The sequence below is a fragment of the Bidens hawaiensis genome, unplaced genomic scaffold (assembly GCF_021521415.1).
Source record: "Bidens hawaiensis isolate Kalapana, Puna unplaced genomic scaffold, B.hawaiensis_p1.1 tig00002977_1, whole genome shotgun sequence".
NCBI classification, from domain to species: Eukaryota; Viridiplantae; Streptophyta; class Magnoliopsida; order Asterales; family Asteraceae; genus Bidens; species Bidens hawaiensis.
Genome location: NW_027491160.1, coordinates 1,150,106 through 1,168,158, shown reverse-complemented (window position 1 = coordinate 1,168,158; position 18,053 = coordinate 1,150,106). Strand labels below are relative to the sequence as shown.

General features: G+C 37.4%; 1 pseudogene across 1 annotated transcript; it reads left to right on the top strand.

The window, feature by feature from the left end:
• Positions 1–15,536: 15,536 nt before the first annotated feature.
• LOC143621884 (uncharacterized) lies at positions 15,537–16,973 on the top strand (annotated as a pseudogene). The gene is made up of 2 exons (XR_013151611.1): positions 15,537–15,643; positions 16,549–16,973. The product of XR_013151611.1 is annotated as an uncharacterized LOC143621884 (transcript).
• The last annotated feature ends 1,080 nt before the right edge of the window (positions 16,974–18,053 follow it).

Below are 18,053 nucleotides of genomic sequence, written 5' to 3'. Positions count from 1 at the left end.
TCAAGTTTGAGTTCCACACTTGTAATCACCTTTATTATTAATAAACCGGTGGTGTTAGTTTTCACCACCCAGGGGTTTTTTCTTGTTATCCTAAGGATAGCAGGTTTTTTCCTCGCAACAAATCTTTGTGTTCAAACCTATTTTACAAGCACCTAGTCCCGATTTACAAAATTGGTTACAAAATCACTATCGTCAATTTTTGACCAAAACAATTTGGCCCCCACCGTGGGGCAATCGGTGCTTTAATTCATCAAAACCGTTTGTTCCACTCTCATTTACTTTCATCCCTTCTTTATGGCCTCACAACCAAAAAGCAGTTCAATCTTTGCTCCGGTAGTCACTGCTACTTCAAATGTCAACCCAGGACCTCCACCACTGCCGAAAAAGAATACTCAGCTCAGAGGAGAACTTCCACCATTCGCGGGATCCTCAACATGGGTAGATCCAGATATTTCTAACAATGATATTTTGCTTTGATGAAACAAGTTAAAACACACATGGAGCAGCAGGAAAAGACCAACTCAAGGCTATTTAAGGAGATTGAAGGAATCAAAAAGAAGCCAGGGCAGGAGGCTACTCCAATCATGCCCAGGGTTCTTGATTTTGATTCTCCAGGATCAACCATCCTTCAGAATCCCGGATCCTTGGGGATACAATCAACAAGGACTCCGTCTCAACAGCAATCAGGATACGGAGGAACTTATCTTCCGGAATCCTCGGAATTACCTAGAACAACGAGGCCAGAATTCATCAACATGCAGCCTCGTTCAACCATGCCAGCCGACATATTCTCGTCAGGATCCCCCATGATGTCCTCTGAAGTGCATATTGGAGATGACATCCCAATGCAGGCGTCACCTTATCCTGAGGACACCCTTACTGGAGGAACTAGCCGTCATGGCTCAGGATACCAGAGACCTAACCATGACCTCGGTAGCAGTTTATTTAGTGCTAATTTATACACTAACCGTGAACATGTGTAGGATAAGGGGATAACCCCCGAAATAGCCAGGGAACTGCAGAAAATGAAGGATATGATTTCCAGTATTCCAAGGATAATACGTCCCAAAGATGAAGTGCCCGCAGGTAGCCATAAGTTATCTAGGTTTACCTGGCCTATATGTGACGTGGAGATCCCTAAGAAGTTCCAGACACCCAGCATGAAGCTCTACGACGGCACTACGGATCCTGAGGAACATGTAGCTCAGTACAGAGAAAGGATGGAGATCAACCCCATCCCCATTGACATCAAAGAAGCTTGCCTATGCAAGGGATTTGGCTCAACATTAACGGGGCCAGCCCTCATATGGTTATTGAGTATTCCTTCCAACAGGATTACATCATTTTCTCATTTAATTAATTTGTTCAATAACCAATTTTCATGTAGTAGATCTTTTGAGAAAATGACAGGTGACCTATATAGAATTGTTCAGCGTAATAATGAATCCTTAAGGGATTACATAACCAGATTTAGCAGGGAAGCTTTGGAGATCCCCAATCTTGACATGGCAGCTGCTGTCGAAGCCTTCAAGATGGGACTAAGGAAGGATTCTTCTTTCTATGATGACCTTGTCATGACTCCATGCAGGAACCTTGATGAAGTCAGAAACAGGGCATTAAGATATATTCGGTTAGAGGACGATAAGAAAGATCATGGAAGCTCAGTTATCCCGAAGTATGAATCTACCAATAGAAAGTCAGACACTCCACAGAAGTACACTAGGCCCAAGCCTTATTCCAAGTAGGATAATCCCAAGATAAACGCTGTGGAAGAAGATGAGGATGATGAAGAGTATCCTAATATCTCTGAATATTGTTTTAATATTGATATTAGTGGTGTGATTTGTGCAATGAAGGATCTAGGTGACAAGGCTAGATGGCCTAAGAAAAATGAAAAGCTAGGATCCAACAAAGACAAGTCCAAATGGTGTGCATTCCATGAAGACTTCTGCCATTGCACTGAAGATTGCATAGCACTTCGGAAAGAAATAGGATATCTTCTCAGCAAAGGATACCTGAAGGAACTATTTGGAAAAAACAAGAACAAGGGTCAGGATACTGTCAAGATACCTGAAAGGGCACCTTCTCCTCCACCCGGAGCTAAGGTTGTATCCTTTATCTCGGGAGGATCCGACATCTGTGGAACCTCATATTCAGCAGCTAAGAAGCGTTCAAAAAAAACAAAGATGGACAACGGAGAAAGACCTCTCCGCACTTCCACTCTAACAACTCAAAAGATCATATCCTTCGACGAGTAGGACCGATGTGATCTTGTAGACCCCAACCACTATGGTTTGGTAATCACTTTATGTATGGCTAACTGTTTTGTGCGCAGGATACTCGTTAATGGAGGAAGCTCTGTGAACATTATCCAAATGGATGCCTTAAAGAAGATGGATATTCCGGAAACGGAGATTATCCTAAAATCCTCAGTTCTAGTAGGATTCAGTGGCAAGACCAAGAACACTTTGGGAGAAATCAAACTTCCAATATATATTGAAGGAACTAACTCTCTACAAAAATTTTGTGTTATTGACTCATTATCTTGTTGTAATGTGATATTAGGCAGGCCCTGAATCCACAACATGAAGGCAGTGCCCTCAACTTATCATCAATGTGTGAAACTACCAAGTCCTTGGGGGGTCATCAAGATTGAAAGCGATCAGTAAGATGCCAAGGAATGTTATGCTTCATCAATGAAGTGGACTACAAAGCCTACTCAAGCATAGCAATTACAGAAACAACTGGGGTAGGTCCTACAAGCAAGAGAGCAGGATGTAAAGGAAGTATCTTTGGATCCTCATGATACTGAAATCAAGGTATTATTAGGAACAAGTATTCCTGAGGATATTGAATTGGAGTTGATATCCTTCCTAAAGAAAAGAGCTTCTACCTTCGCTTGGAAACATGAAGATATGACAGGTATCTCTAAATCTATAATTACTCATAAACTTGGTATAGATAAATCTTTCAGGCCGGTACATCAAAAGCGAAGGAAGTTTGCTCCTGAGAGAAACACTATCATACAAGAAGAGGTACAGAAGCTGATCAAAACCAAGATGATAAGAGAGGTCCAATATCCTAAATGGTTGGCCAATCTAGTTGTTGTTTAGAAGAAAAATGGAAAATGGAGAGTGTGTGTGGACTTCACAGACCTGAATAAGGCCTGTCCAAAAGACCCATTCCCACTCCCAAACATTGACTCAATGGTGGTGATGTGTGTCTAATAACCCTATAATAATGACCCTCACAACTAAGCTTTAATATTAAAACGAAAATCCTAAAACCACACACAACCGGCAAGTGTACCGATCGCAAGTAGTATAGATTTAGGAAGTCCGAGTATCGAACACGTGGACACGTCAGAACGCTAAAGATCACTAACCCTAGACAAGACCTACCTTAGAATAATAATTATATTGATTTTTGATTTTTAAATACTTAACTGAACTAACTAGACTGACTGACAAAACTTACCAAAAATAGAAAACTTAACGGAAAACTAACTGTGTTAACTTAGGATGGAGAAAAACATATACCTAGGTCTGAATCAAATTGTAGGCCTAACAAGCTAATGGATTGAATGATATCTAAACACCGGTCCCTAAAGATGACACGACTAAGGATCGCTCGGGCTCACTGGATCACCTCTCGGTCTCACTCAACAAGCCTAAACTACTCAAAATCGCCTAAAACGACCAAACCGGGAAACAATTGCTAACGTGTTCTAATGCTAGATCACCTCTCGGTGTCACCAACACTCGACCCTAATGGAAATGAATACTAGACAACCAAGGATAGAGGAACAATTCAACTTAAACCAAAATAGATCAACTAGTCACTCAAACACCTAAACCTGACAAGAAACGAACTCGCTCTCGCGCAATCCTTATTCTAGCATGCAAAGGCAATGAGACAACCCTAACTTCTTATCACCTCTCGGTCTCAAAGAAGGTGTTTAACCGCTGTACTTAATCCAAATAATCCCGCAACAAAACCCTACGGTTGTTCCTACCGCAAACAAACCCTAAACACAAAGTCTAGAATCAAACAATGCACCGATCAATCAATACAAAACTAATCAATCAACATACGAGGTTTATGCAATGAATCACTAAAATTTCCAGCCCTTAAACACAACCTATTTCATGTCTAAATCAAACTTTACAATAGCAATTCAAGTCTATCAATCAAACAATCCAACAAGCTCATCAAACACTAACAATAATCATCATTCCTAGGTAGAACTAACAAGCTTAGCCTAGCATATTAATTGGACAGCAGCAAACACTTAACAAAATCATCATTAAACTCATACCAATCATCATAATAATCATCCAACAATCAATACTAACCAATAACAACTCAATCCTTAAAGCAATTGCAAAACTAGTTAACAATTCAACAAGTATAAGAAAGATTGATGAACAATAGTTGAAAGAAAGGATATGAGATGGTATCCGGGTGTTCTTTGCTGCTGTAAAACTGATGTAAAACCTTCCCGAGGCTTGGTTCTTGCTTGTTATTCCTTCCCTAGCCGCCACAAGTCCAAACCCTAGCTCCACAAAACTTTTTCTCTTCTTTTCCTTGAACCCCCTGCTGCGATCGGAACTTTTTTTCAGCTGCTAGGGTTTTTTATTTTTTTATATCTTATAATATAATAGCGTCTTGGGCCTCCATGATGCATACGGGCCAAGCCTTGAGCTTTGTCTTGAACTTGTATGCGTAAAAAGGCTCGTAGAATGCTCGAAAAGTTCCGGTTTTCTTCTTTCTTTCACCCAAAACCTACAAGATTAATAAATGTATGTAAAATTTATCTAAAACGAGTTAAAACATATAAAATATAATATAATACGTAGATAAAAGATGCGGAAAATACGTGTGTTTTACAACACATCAGGTGGATGCAACTGCTGGCCACGAGCTGCTAACCTTCATGGATGCATCCTCAGGATTTCAACAAATTCAAATGGAGCCTTCAAATCAGGAAGATACAGCCTTCATGACTCCCACAGGTATATACTGTTATACTGCAATGCCTTTTGGACTAAAAAATGCAAGTGCAACATACCAGAGGCTAGTTAACATGATGTTCAAAGACCAACTGGGGGACACGATGGAAGTCTACATAGACGACGTGATGGTAAAGTCAAGAAAGGCGGAGGATCACCTCAAACACTTGGCAATAGCATTTGACATCCTGGATGAGTATAACATGAAGCTGAACCCAGCCAAGTGTCATTTTGGTGTCAAAGCACGAAAGTTTCTTGGATATATGGTTACCAAGAGAGGAATAGAAGCAAGCCCTGAGCAGATCAAAGCTATCCTGGATATCAAATCCCCAAGAAATGTCAAAGATGTCCAAAGGTTAATGGGTAGAATAGAAGCTCTCAACAGATTCATCTCAAGATCTTTAGAGAAGTGTAAAGACTTCTATGATATCCTGAGGAAAAATCAAAAATTCGAATGGGGAGAGAAGCCAGAAAGGGCATTGGTATCCTTGAAGGAATACTTATCCTCAGCACCGCTCCTGATGAAGTCGGTCGATGGTGAACCATTGTCATTATACTTAGCTGTTTCTGGAGGTGCAATAAGTGTTGTCTTAGTCAAAAATCACGAAGGTCAACAGCAACCAGTATATTATGTAAGTAAAAGTCTAATAGATGCTGAATCCAGGTATTCTTATCTTGAAAAGTTGATTTTAGCACTTATAATGGCCTCTACTAAATTAAGACATTATTTTGAAACTCACGCTATTCATGTAAAAACTAACTATCCTATTAAAGCTATTTTGAGAAAACCAGAAATGTCAGGTAGGATGGCAAAGTGGGCTGTGAAGGTTAGTGCATACGATATCTTGTATGAACCAAGGACGGCCATAAAATCTCAAGCACTTGCCGACTTTGTGGCTGATTTTAGCCAGGATATACTTGAGGAAGTAGAAAAGGAAGTTCAACAACTAGAGATTAAGGAGAGTTGGACTTTGCATACCGATGGTGCCTCCAACATAAGAGGAACAGGTCTAGGTATCCTGCTAAAATCGCCACAGGGGGACATAATACTCTATCTATATCTTGTGAATTTCAGACTAATAATGAGGCTGAATATGAAGCCTTAAAAGCTTGTTTGCAATTAGCTAAGGATATGAAGATTAGGTATCTTCAAGTTTACGTTGATTCTTTGTTATTACCTAACCATTTTAATGGCTCTTATGCAGTGAATGCAGGAAACTTAGTAAAATATTTAGAAATAGTTAAGAAATTAGCTATGTGTTTCGAAACATTTGATATAGTACAAGTACCAAGGGAAGAGAACACTGAAGCAGATGCCTTAGCAAATTTGGCATCAACTCTCAAGATACCAGATGATGTCAAGATACCTAACGTGCATATCTTGACTCCAGCAACGAAGGAGAACCAAGAAGTCCCGGAGACTTCGAATTATGAAAATAAACTAATATCCTGGACCCATCCCATAATGCGGTATCTTCATGATAACGAGATTCTAGAAGGAGAAAATCCAAGAGCTTTCCGAATGAAGGTAACCCAATATATTATCCTAAATAATACTTTGTATAGAAAATCACTTGCAGGACCATACTTGAGATGCTTGGAATATCAAGAAGCACAAGAAGTTCTCAAAAATATACATGAAGGTGATTGTGGAAACCACACTGGGGGCAGAACCTTAGTATCCAAGATACTGAGAACATGTTACTTCTAGCCAACAATGAAGAAGGATGCAATGGATTTCTCTAAGAAGTGTGATGCTTGCCAAAGACATAGCAACATATTGCATCAACCAGCTGAGCCATTATATCATATCATATCCCCGTGGCCATTTATGAAATGGGGAATGGATATTGTGGGAAAGCTGCCTCAAGGCCCCTGGTGGAAAGGTCTTTATGCTGGCTATGATAGATTACTTCTCCAAGTGGATGGAAGTAGAGGCATTTGTCCAAGTTAAAGAAAAGGATGTGATCTCATTCATCAAACGCAATATCCTGACAAGATTTGGCATCCCAGCAGAGATTGTCTGTGACAATGGATCACAGTTCATCAGTAGTAGAACAACCAACTTTTGTGAAAGTTGGGGAATCAAGATGGTGACTTCAACTCCAGTACATCCTCAAGCTAATGGTCAAGCAGAATCTAGTAACAAGATCATCATCAACAATTTGAAGAAGAAATTAGGATCCAAGAAGGGAAAATGGCTTGAAGAACTACCATTTGTTCTTTGGGCTGATAGAACCACTTCAAAAAATGCAACGGGACAAACACCTTTCTCTTTGGTGTTTGGGGCCGAAGCCATTATCACTGCAGAGATGGTGATCCCCACAGCAAGAACCAGCATCCAAGATACTGAGTCTAACAACCAAAGACTTACTGAAGACCTAGATACCATTGATGAACTCAGAGATCTCGCCAAGATCAGGATGGCAGCATATCAACAAAGGATAGCCAAGTCCTACAACAAGAATATTCGGATTCGAAGATTCCAAGTAGGAGATTTGGTGTTAAGAAAGGCATTTCAGAATACCACTAACACAGCAGATGGGAAGATAGCTCCAAAGTGGGAAGGTCCCTACTTGATTGATTCAGAAGCAGGAAAAGAGGCCTACAGGTTAATCACTATGGAAGGTATTCCTATACCAGGGGCTTGGAATGCTATCCATCTTAAGGCATATTTTTGTTAGTATCCTTAACTGGTATGTTCGTATCCTCAACATTTCAGGATAAAGGTATGTTCCCTAAACCTATATTTAAATTCTTATTTATTTAAACTTTATTATCTCATTATCAAATTTATTGACTTAAGCATCGGAGGGGTGTTAGCCAGGCTAACACCCACCCCTCATCAAGAGTTTAGTGTTTTGCAGTTATCCCAAGGATATGTTATCTTCACAACAGACAGATGCTGATCACCTCACACACAAATTAGATATCCCTGATATCTCCTAAGGTTTAAAGGTCTTCACCTTTCTAACGAACGCCAGGAGCGCACGAATAAGATATCTTGGATATCTCTTAAGGTTTAAAGGTCTTCACCATTCTTACGATCGCCTGGAGCGCACGATGATTCGGATATAGTTCGAGGCAGGCGGACCAGACCATCTGATAATCCGTTTGTTGTTGGCTATATACCGAATCCTTAAGATAAGTGGCAGACGTCATATACGGTTTATAACATTTTCATGTTATCTAAGGTTTATAACATTTTCATGTTATCTCAAGTTTTGGCATTGACATGCCCGTATGTTTGGGACTTTCCCTAGTGTTATCTCAAGCTTAGACATTTTCATGTCTCTCAAGTAAAGGCCTAGTTGCCAGTGAAAAGGCTTTATCGCCAGTAAAAAGGCTTTATCGCCAGTAAATAGGCTTCATCGCCAGGATTATCTAACTTGTTTTGACAGATCGAAGGTCAAACAATCACTAAATGGAGAGATATTACAAAGTTGTTTTTGACTTAGCAAAATTCCAGAAACATGATACTTCAAAAGGCTCAACAATTGGGGACATCATATGTAAGCTAACTAGATTTATAAATGATCTCCACGAAGGTACTCCTTACACTTAGTTCTATCACTCAATTTATATTTCAAGGTATGATCTTTTGGTTTGATTGTGATAGCTCACACAAGACACAAGGATATATTATCCTTAAGATATTTTATATCAATAAGTCTTTTGATTATGTTTTCTAAAAACGTAAAAGTATTTTATGTTCAGGATATATGATCCTCAGGATATTTTAAAAGATACTTTTTCTGAAACTATAAATATTCAAGAAACATGTTTTCAAGATACACTATCCTCGAAGTAACTTATTTCAGAAAATTAAAGACATGTAATATCCCAACCAAAATTTATAAGTTACTAAACACAATGCTTAAAGCCAAAAGATTCTTTATTACTAATCATAAGTGCAGAAAATTAGAAGACAACACCCGGGTTTCGTCTTGAAAAGCCAAGATCCCTCCACCTGAATATTGCCATATGTTCAAAAGTCAAGATAACATGGGCTTCGTCTTGGAAAGTCAAGATCCCTCCACCCATGTATCCTATTATCCTAAGCTTACTTGTTCAAGACAGGAAAATAAAAATTGTTCAACAACCATTACAACCCATAACAAACCACAAACACATAAAAATTGGGCTCAAGCCTTTTCTTTACCGCCATCACTGCCCAATTGCACCTCATCACCAACCGCCTTCAGCGCTCCCTTGATCGCCACAACCACTGCCTCCTCCGCAACCTTCTCCGCTTCGCTCGGACCAGCTCCTCCACCGCTTCCCCATTCAGCTCAGCCAAGACCCTTTCCCAACCAGCTACATCCCAAAAGGGAGTGTCCAGACCAGCTTCCTTCGCTTCTTTAGCCATCCTGAGCCGGGGTTGGAATATGGAAACAGCAGCGGACTTTTTTGCCCCCTCCATAGCCTCATAAACCTTTACCAAGCATTCAGCCTCTTGATGGACCAGTTCCTTCTTGGCCAGTGATAGCTCCAGTTTCATGTCGTCCAGCTCTTTGGTCTTCTTATCAAGAAGATTGGTCTTTATGACCCCTATCTTCATCAGTTCAGAGATACGAGTATGGGCTTCATGGAGTTCAAGGCTCAAGGCAGCAAACCGGGAGGAAAGATATTCAAGGCCCTACAAGGATAAAGGAACCTCAATATAAATTATCCTCAAGATATAGGAGATCATGACAAACTGAAAAGATACCTGTTGAGTCTTATTCACGGCATCGTGGAAATCAACGCCGTGCACAGGAATGGATTCGCTGGTCTCTTGACTCTTCCGTTTTTTAGAACCTTTCGCTCGGTTGCCTTCTGGACGAGGGATAGAGCTGGAAACGGGTCCTTCTTGATAGTGCTTCGGGTGGATACCATGCTGTCAATATCTTCAAGAGCAAAAGCAGGAGCAGACTTGCCTACAAGTACACAGGTTAGTATCTCTGGTCCTTAAAAATCCTACTAACATCTCGAATATATCTTACCAGACATAACGGAACTCGCGGACGGAGATGGTTCTTGAAAGCTTGACTGAAAATAAATTTTCTTTCTTCCTCGTCAATGAGAAAGAAAGAGGCAAGCTTATCCTCGGTTTTTCTGGTGGGAGGGGCAATCTCGAAAAACATTAAACCTACAAAAAACACAAATATCAGTTACAAAGATAATAGCATATACATTCAGAATAAAGTATCCTACGTTTGGAAACCCAGAAATAAGGAAGTATATCAGGCTGTGGGAGAGAATCTCTCCTAACAAAGAAAAATTGTCTCTTCCACTGATCGTTATTCTGGGTATTTTTCAAGATAAGCGGGGTTCGGCCGGATTTGGTTTTAAGAAGATATCTTGAAGATCCGTGGCTGCGAAGATCATATACTGAAGCAAGCTCGGAAAGGGTAAAGTCAAGAGCGTGGTCGGCGATTAATCTCTCCAAAACGAACAAGGTCCTCCAAACCATGGGCACGGTTTGGGCATAACTAAGACCAGTTCTGAAAAAGAACTCGGTGGTAAAGGCAGGAAATGGGTAGGAAAAACCGATTTTGAACGGCAAAAACGAAAAGCAAATCCTTTTTTTTGATACAAAATCAGAAGAAAGAGAAGCATCAAATAGTCTAAAAACAGTTCTAGCAGGAAAACAACCCCGAGATCGAAGATTCGCGATATCGGTGTTGCCAAAAGTACATATCTCGTTCGCAGGGCTTGCGAGGAGATTCTGAGGCACAAAATCCTCAATACCAGAAGGTAAAAGCTTTGGACTCATGATTTCGCGAAGATAAAGAAGAAATAAAAGAGAGAAGTTACCTGGATAGAAGAGAAGATGGATGGAAATGTTATTTATCCGAGTAATTATAAGGACGGCCTAGGGTTTGGCGAGTTATCAAAACGGCTGACACGTGCACTAAAGATCCACCACGCAAGATTTAAATTTCAAATTTCAAAAATTTTGCAGCTGTAATGCATTTCTACAGCCGATAAAATTTGGGGACAATTGTTAGGGCACGGATTTTCAGTATCCTCAGCAAAGATTATATTCAGAACGAATCCAGGATGCGGTATCCTCCAAGGTAACAGGTATCCTAATTACATTATACAACTAACGCAATATTTACTACTTTCCATGTTTACCAGGTCAAAGACCGTTGCTTGATCTCCCGGAGACTCGCGCTTTCAGTTGATAGATCGTGGCAAAAAAGGAAACGTGTTGATTGAGAGATTAACGGCTAATTAGATTTAGTCCAAAAGTTACCTAAATTATAGGCAATAGTTGTTAGACTTTGTTTATTATAAATAGAGCTCTAAACATTGATCATAACACACACTCTAACACTCGAGAGCTTACTAGTACTCGCATTCTCTGTAATCATGATCAAGTTTGAGCTCCACACTTGTAATCACCTCTATTATTAATAAACTGGTGGTAATAGTTTTCACCACCTGGGGTTTTTTCTTGTTATCCTAAGGATAGCAGGTTTTTTCCTCGCAACAAATCTTTGTGTTCAAACCTATTTTACAAGCACCTAGTCCCGATTTACTAAATTGGTTACAAAATCACTATTGTCAATTTTTGACCAAAACACCATGGTTGAGAGAGGTGTCGGCGAGAATGGAAGAGAGGGAAGAAGGAGAAGGAAACTTTTTTGAGTGTTATTTACAGTTTGGTCCCTCATCTTTTAAGGTAGGTGTAAGAGTGATCAAAAGTTTGTTTAGAGTTTGATTTGCATATTTTTTATACTTAAAATATCTTATATATAAAAAAATAATAATAACCAAAACTAAATCGTGTCGTGAAATAAACTAAATGATCAATAATAAATTTATTAATCTGATCTAATAAAATAGATCAAAAAATAAAATTTTAAACGGGTCGGGTTTTAGAGTCCGAAATTTAACGAATGTTACAACAGTGAAGCCTTGACTGTTCGTTCGTTCTGCGAGTCTCCATTTCCAACGCTCAATCAACCACTGTGACCCCCCTTCTTCCCACAATATGCCCCAAGTAGCCATGTCTAACACTGTATAGCTTAGTTGTGTAATTATGGTCATGTTCAAACGGGGTAAAGTTGCAGCAAACCATGCCGGCCCGTTTGGGTTTGTCAAACCAATAGTACTATTCACAAGCCGTCGGCTCGAAGTTAATCACTGCGTTAGTAGGGACTTTTTGTATGTTAGCACTTAGATAATTCACATCATCACATGGTTTTCAAGTATACAAGTATAGACAACATGCTTTTCACCCCAAAAGTTCGTAAAACAGTTTAGAAAGAGGGGTCACGAACCTCACGTTTTATTAGTTATTCAATGTTGTAACAGCTCGTGGTTCGTCTCACTCGCTATCACTTAGTCTCCATAATCAATATTATAATAGTATTAATATTTTTATATTATTATAATCTCTATACTAAACTAGGCTGTATATCTAGTCTGGGTATTGTTGTCACACCCAGAATATGTCAATAGTCTTAGATTGTGACATTGTTCAATGTCTAATGTTGAAAATCAAACTTGGCTCAGTTTCACCGTTTCACCTGCTGGGCCAAGTTGATCGTTTACGCGTTTAGAAACCAGGTATGACCATATAAGCTTGGGTAAATGTTTCAATTGATAAAATGATTAAATTTCAAAGAGAAATCATAGATTAGACATCTGGATTCGCTACGGGGCTCATTTCCGTTTATTCAATCTGATTTGGAGAAAAACGTGTACAATCCATTCGAATTGTCCGGATTTCTCACAAAAAGTTCTGTTTTACTTAATTAACCCAAAAATATAATTTTTTTATCACTCTTGATGTTCTGATATTTCAACATATTCATTAATCACAAACCTGTTGGTTTTTCTCAGAATTGAATTTGTTTAACTTTCAATTTAGCACAACTAATTATCTGTTTATCTTTTTAAATTATGAAAATTTATACACTTACTAATTAAGATATGTAGACTTTTATAAAATTATTTATGGAATTATTTAATGATCCATTAATTTATAAAAAATAATTTTATATGTTATTTTTAACCCATAAATCGTCCGTTTATACCAAACGATTTCCAAAAAATCCGATAAATTTACTGAGTTATAAAAATAACTTCCAAAATAACCTGTAAAATTTCCAGAACCTAAAAATCTTTCCAAGTTACCTTTTTGAGCCAAAAACGATCATAAAAACTTGAATAAATGCGAATCCAAAAAACATAGATAGGGTTTTCCAAATGACCCTAAATTTTATACGTGGTCATATTATATCATAAATGAGTTCCCAAAAAAATTTCATAATTTTTCAATTAGTTTAAGTAATTTTCCCAAATAAACGTATCTAAACGGTAATAAATTCGCCAAATATTCTCGGATGGTCAAAAAATTACCAAATTTGGACAGGGACTCATTAATATGGTCACTTATGTCCCTACAAAATTTTACAATCTAAACACAAGCATGTCATAATCTAATCCTAAATAGCCCCTAAACGAGTAATTCAGCAATACCTTTGCGGTTTTCGGTTTTCGCTCGTTTCAACACTTTTACTCAGTTGTCCAGGTCCTTGGTCTTCTAAGTGATTAACTACAGGTCCTATATCATAAAACCAAGCATGTATCATCAAAATATCAGCCTTGAAACATAGGGTTTCGGTTAGGGTTTCAAACCGAACTTTTGAACCGTAAAAAACTTAATTAAACCCTCTAATCCGTTTTTATGGCCAAAAAACTTATCAATTCAGATTCTTAACCATGTGTAGGATCAAAACATGTTTTGGACAATTTTTAGGGTTTTTGCATGGTTAAGATTGATTTTTACTAATCAAGGTTCATGTTTTATGTAATAACCATGTTAAATTCAAGCTTTTAATTATCAAAATAATGGATTTACCTTAGGGTTCTAGAGCTTGAGAGAGGTCAGAGGTTATGTTCCAGATTTTAGTGGAAAATGAAGTGAAAATATCTTGGTTAGAATATTTAAGTATAAAGAAAACTAAAAAAAATAATACTTCAAAGGTGGCAGCCGTAAGGGATTGGGCCCCACTTTGGCCAACTTGTCTCCTTTTGCGTGCCCGAACGTGAAATCCTGAGTCCAAATTTATTTCGGGTACGGTTTTTGGCGAGAAACCAGGAAGAAGAAAATAGAGGCCGGTTAACTTGTGAAATAGCGGCTGGAACATGCGTTTTAATGTTTAAACAAGTTTAGTTAGTTTTTTTTTTAAATAGTTAACCCCTTTATCTTTCACTTGTTTGCATCTAGTCACTAAAACTTTTAAACTTTTACATAAAAAGTGTTTTTTTTTCTCTAATCTAGTCTCTCTAGGTTTGTATATTTCATTTGTAAGCCTGGGTTTTAAAGTAGCGTATTCAATTCTTAAACAGTAGATATCTATTTTGGAATTTGTTTAATATATTTTACTTTTTTAATATGTTTTTATTGCCATACATTTGTCATACCCGTATCCGAATTTTTAAGTTTTGTCATTCTTTGTCCCCGTATTGTCCCCGTACCCCCGTCCTAAACTCATTCCCGGCTACGTAGTATTCTCTCACCATCATTATATGTTTTAATCTTTTGAGTAATATTATATGGTTTCAATTTTAAAAATAATAAAAAAAAAACAATCCATTAATTAAAACGGATCCTTTTTGACCCGACAAGCTGTATGGTTTTGATTTGATTTAAACCGAAATGAACTCTCATCAACCAACAGTAGGGAAACTGATAACTGACTGTTGAAGAAGAAAGATAGAAAGCCTGCGAATTTTCAGGTAATTATGAACATTTGAATCTGTATCAATTGCTTGCTGCCTTCAATCGTCAATTCAACTTATTATTATAAAAAAGAACAAAAAAAACTAGGGTTCGTTGTTTTACCAATTTGTTTAATTTTGTTGTTGTTTTTTTTTCATCTTTATGTGCAGATTCAACTTTATGTTTAGACCATAATTTAGGAATTCTAGGTTTGATTCAATGAATGCCCCAATTCTAGCATTTTACCCGTTTCATTACTAGAGATAAAAACGTAACCCGAATCGGGCCATAAGTAAATGAGTATGCATATCACCTTTTAGATATGAATCGAGTCTAAAACTTTATTTAAAATCTGGGATTAACGTCGTGTTAAAGGTTAACGCGTAAAACTACATGATATGAAGTTTAAGGAGCATACTTCGGGTGACTTTTATATTCAACCTGTTTAGTTAATATACATTTAAGCTGACCCGGTCGACATGTTTTATTAATAAACTATAAACCCAAATTGGCCCATTTATAAAGAACTGGATTGAAATTTCCCAAATGCAAGTTTTCTTAATAAAACACCTGGGTATACTTTGGTTTACTTTATGAATTTAACATGTTTAGCTAAATATAGTTTTAAGCTGGCCCGTTTGACATGTTTATCAACCAGTTTTCGCATAAATGAATTGAAATTTCCAGTTACATTTTCAACATTGGATAGACATTCTTATTGAATATGATAATTTTGTTAATTCGGTGTTTGAACTTTAAAGTAGATGGTAATATGACATCATTGCAGGGGTGAGTGGGTTATGGCTGTCTCCTTTGATTTGCAGGCATTCATTCTGTGTGCTCGGGTGCTGAAGCTGTATAGGCGCTTTTCTAAGGGTTGCTAAAAGAGCACCTGCACGCAGTAAAGGTTAACTTTTTATATGCCAATGTCAATATGTTTATATGATAATCCCATCGAAGACGGAAAAATGAAAGAGTAACCAGCCACCAATTATTGAAAAGAAAAGAAGATGGCATGTTTGACTTTTGACAGTCAACCGAGTTCCTTATAAAATAGTTATTATATTCTATTTAGAATTTAAGCACAGTGTATTTACCGTTCACGGTTTCACATAGTTTTCATGTTTTTCTTGGAATTAGACAATTTCTTCCCTATAGAAGTTAGGGTTGTAAACGGCCCCTGCCAAGTCTAGGCTCATTTAATTTACAAGAGCTCGTTTCGAGCTCCATATCTAAAGGTCGGGCTGTTAATAGTTTTTCAAGGTCAGACTCGACTAAGACTCAACTCGTTTATTATTTATTGATTAATTTATGTACTTTTATAATTATATTTTCTATATAATTTTAATTGTAAATTTTATATTTAACTTACTATAGACATTATTTGATCAAGAAGTGATGTTATATGTTATATTAATGATCTTAAAAATATATATTTAATATATTAAATAAAAATTATCCAAATAATAGGCTTGTTTAGGTTCACGAGCCCGCTAGAGCTCGATAAGTGACGCAGCTAATGAGGTAATGATGTAGCTAATGAGGCAATAACCGAGGCGCGTCAATTGCTAAAAAAAAAAGAGCTTGATAAGTGAAGCTCGGGTTTGGGCTCGTTTATTAAACAAGCTTAACTTTATCGCTTAAGCTCGGCTCAAATCTAGCTTTTAACAAGCCGATCTTGAGTAGCTCACAAGCAGCTTGGCTCGTTTACACCCTCATAGTAATAATCTGGACATCTGGTTTGATCCAAACACACGTACAATATGAGTTACTTTGATGGTTTTATTATATATATAACTGAAATATTTGCAGGTGAACTTGTGCAAACAATCAGACACGAGATGGAGAAAAACAGGGATTGCAATGACAAACAGAAGATTCGTTACTTGATTAGTGAGGGAATGGAGAGACTCAAGGGTTTAGATGAGATGCTTGATATGCAAGGCTACTAAACACGATTTTACTTGAGAATCAAGCAAGTTAATTGTTCCCCAAATCGTGCATCAAGCGGTAGAGATGAACAAAAGGTGATGTTTGAAATTCGTTAAATAAACACTTGATGACTTTGAGTCATATGACTGCTAAAGACATTATGTTGATTGATACAAAGGAGATTGGTTAGAACTTGGAAGTATTTGCAATGTTTTTTATACAAAACTAACTGATAAGTGTTACATGATTTGTACCAATGCATTATTGAGTGAGAGAAAATATGATCATGTTGACTCTCGTTCGATGAAAATATTTAAAGTGGTATTTGAATAAAAAAATCTTGGATCCGTCACTCTAGTATCGAAAATATTGTGTATCAAAACAAAGATGTGCATAATGAAAGTATACACTATTATGATATAATTTTGCAACTTTCTTTTAATAATAAAACTTAACATCTTCAGAAGAATCACATTTGTTTGAAAACAAGGATATCTTTTTGGAAGAGAGAATTTCATATATATGCCCATATAAAGTTATAAACTTGTGAAATATCATGTATACCTTACTCAACTTCATGTATGCCTGATTCAAGGTCAAATTACAGTGCTAACAACTATGTGCCTGTTAAAGTCGACTCGTATGGTAATTGGTAAGGTCTAAGGATTGTATATGAGACGTGAGCAAGCCTTTCACTTATTCTACGAGTTAGATATGTCTTCCCTTTAAGAGTAGTAATACGATTCTCATACACAAGGCAAAACTAAGACAAGGCAAAAGCAAATGTAAAGACAAAGGCAAAGGTAAAACTAAAGTGGCAAAAGTGTATAGAAAGCTAGGTAAACGGTAATACTTAATTAGAAGTTGGATCTAATCTACGCAGTTAATGCGGTAAAAAATCGGTCAGCGGTCAAGGGCTGCTATATGAGATATAGGTTATCGCAGTGGGATAGTGGTAAGAAAGCGGTAATTTTAATATCATGCATATATATATATATAATATCAAAAGTAAAAAACACAAAAGTATCAATAACTGAAACATAATTCAATCATAAGCAATGAAATCTTCTTTCGAATCCACATCAACTAAGGAATCGTTGGTAAACGAAAGAGCGAGAACATGACTTTTCTAGGGCTTGGATAAAAAACGAAAGAGCGGTAACCTCATTAAAATTTTTATCGGAGGTTGTTGGGTCTCAAGCAATTTGTTTCGCAATGCGTTTGGGGATTTTTCAAGTTATGGATTTCCTCCTACCAACTCACCATGTTCTATTCTATGCATGAAAATATGATTTATTTATTAGGATGATCTGGGTGTTCGGGCCTTTGTTTTTAAGAAAAGAAAAACGATATCTGAAAGACAAATGCTTATCCGAATCTTCGTT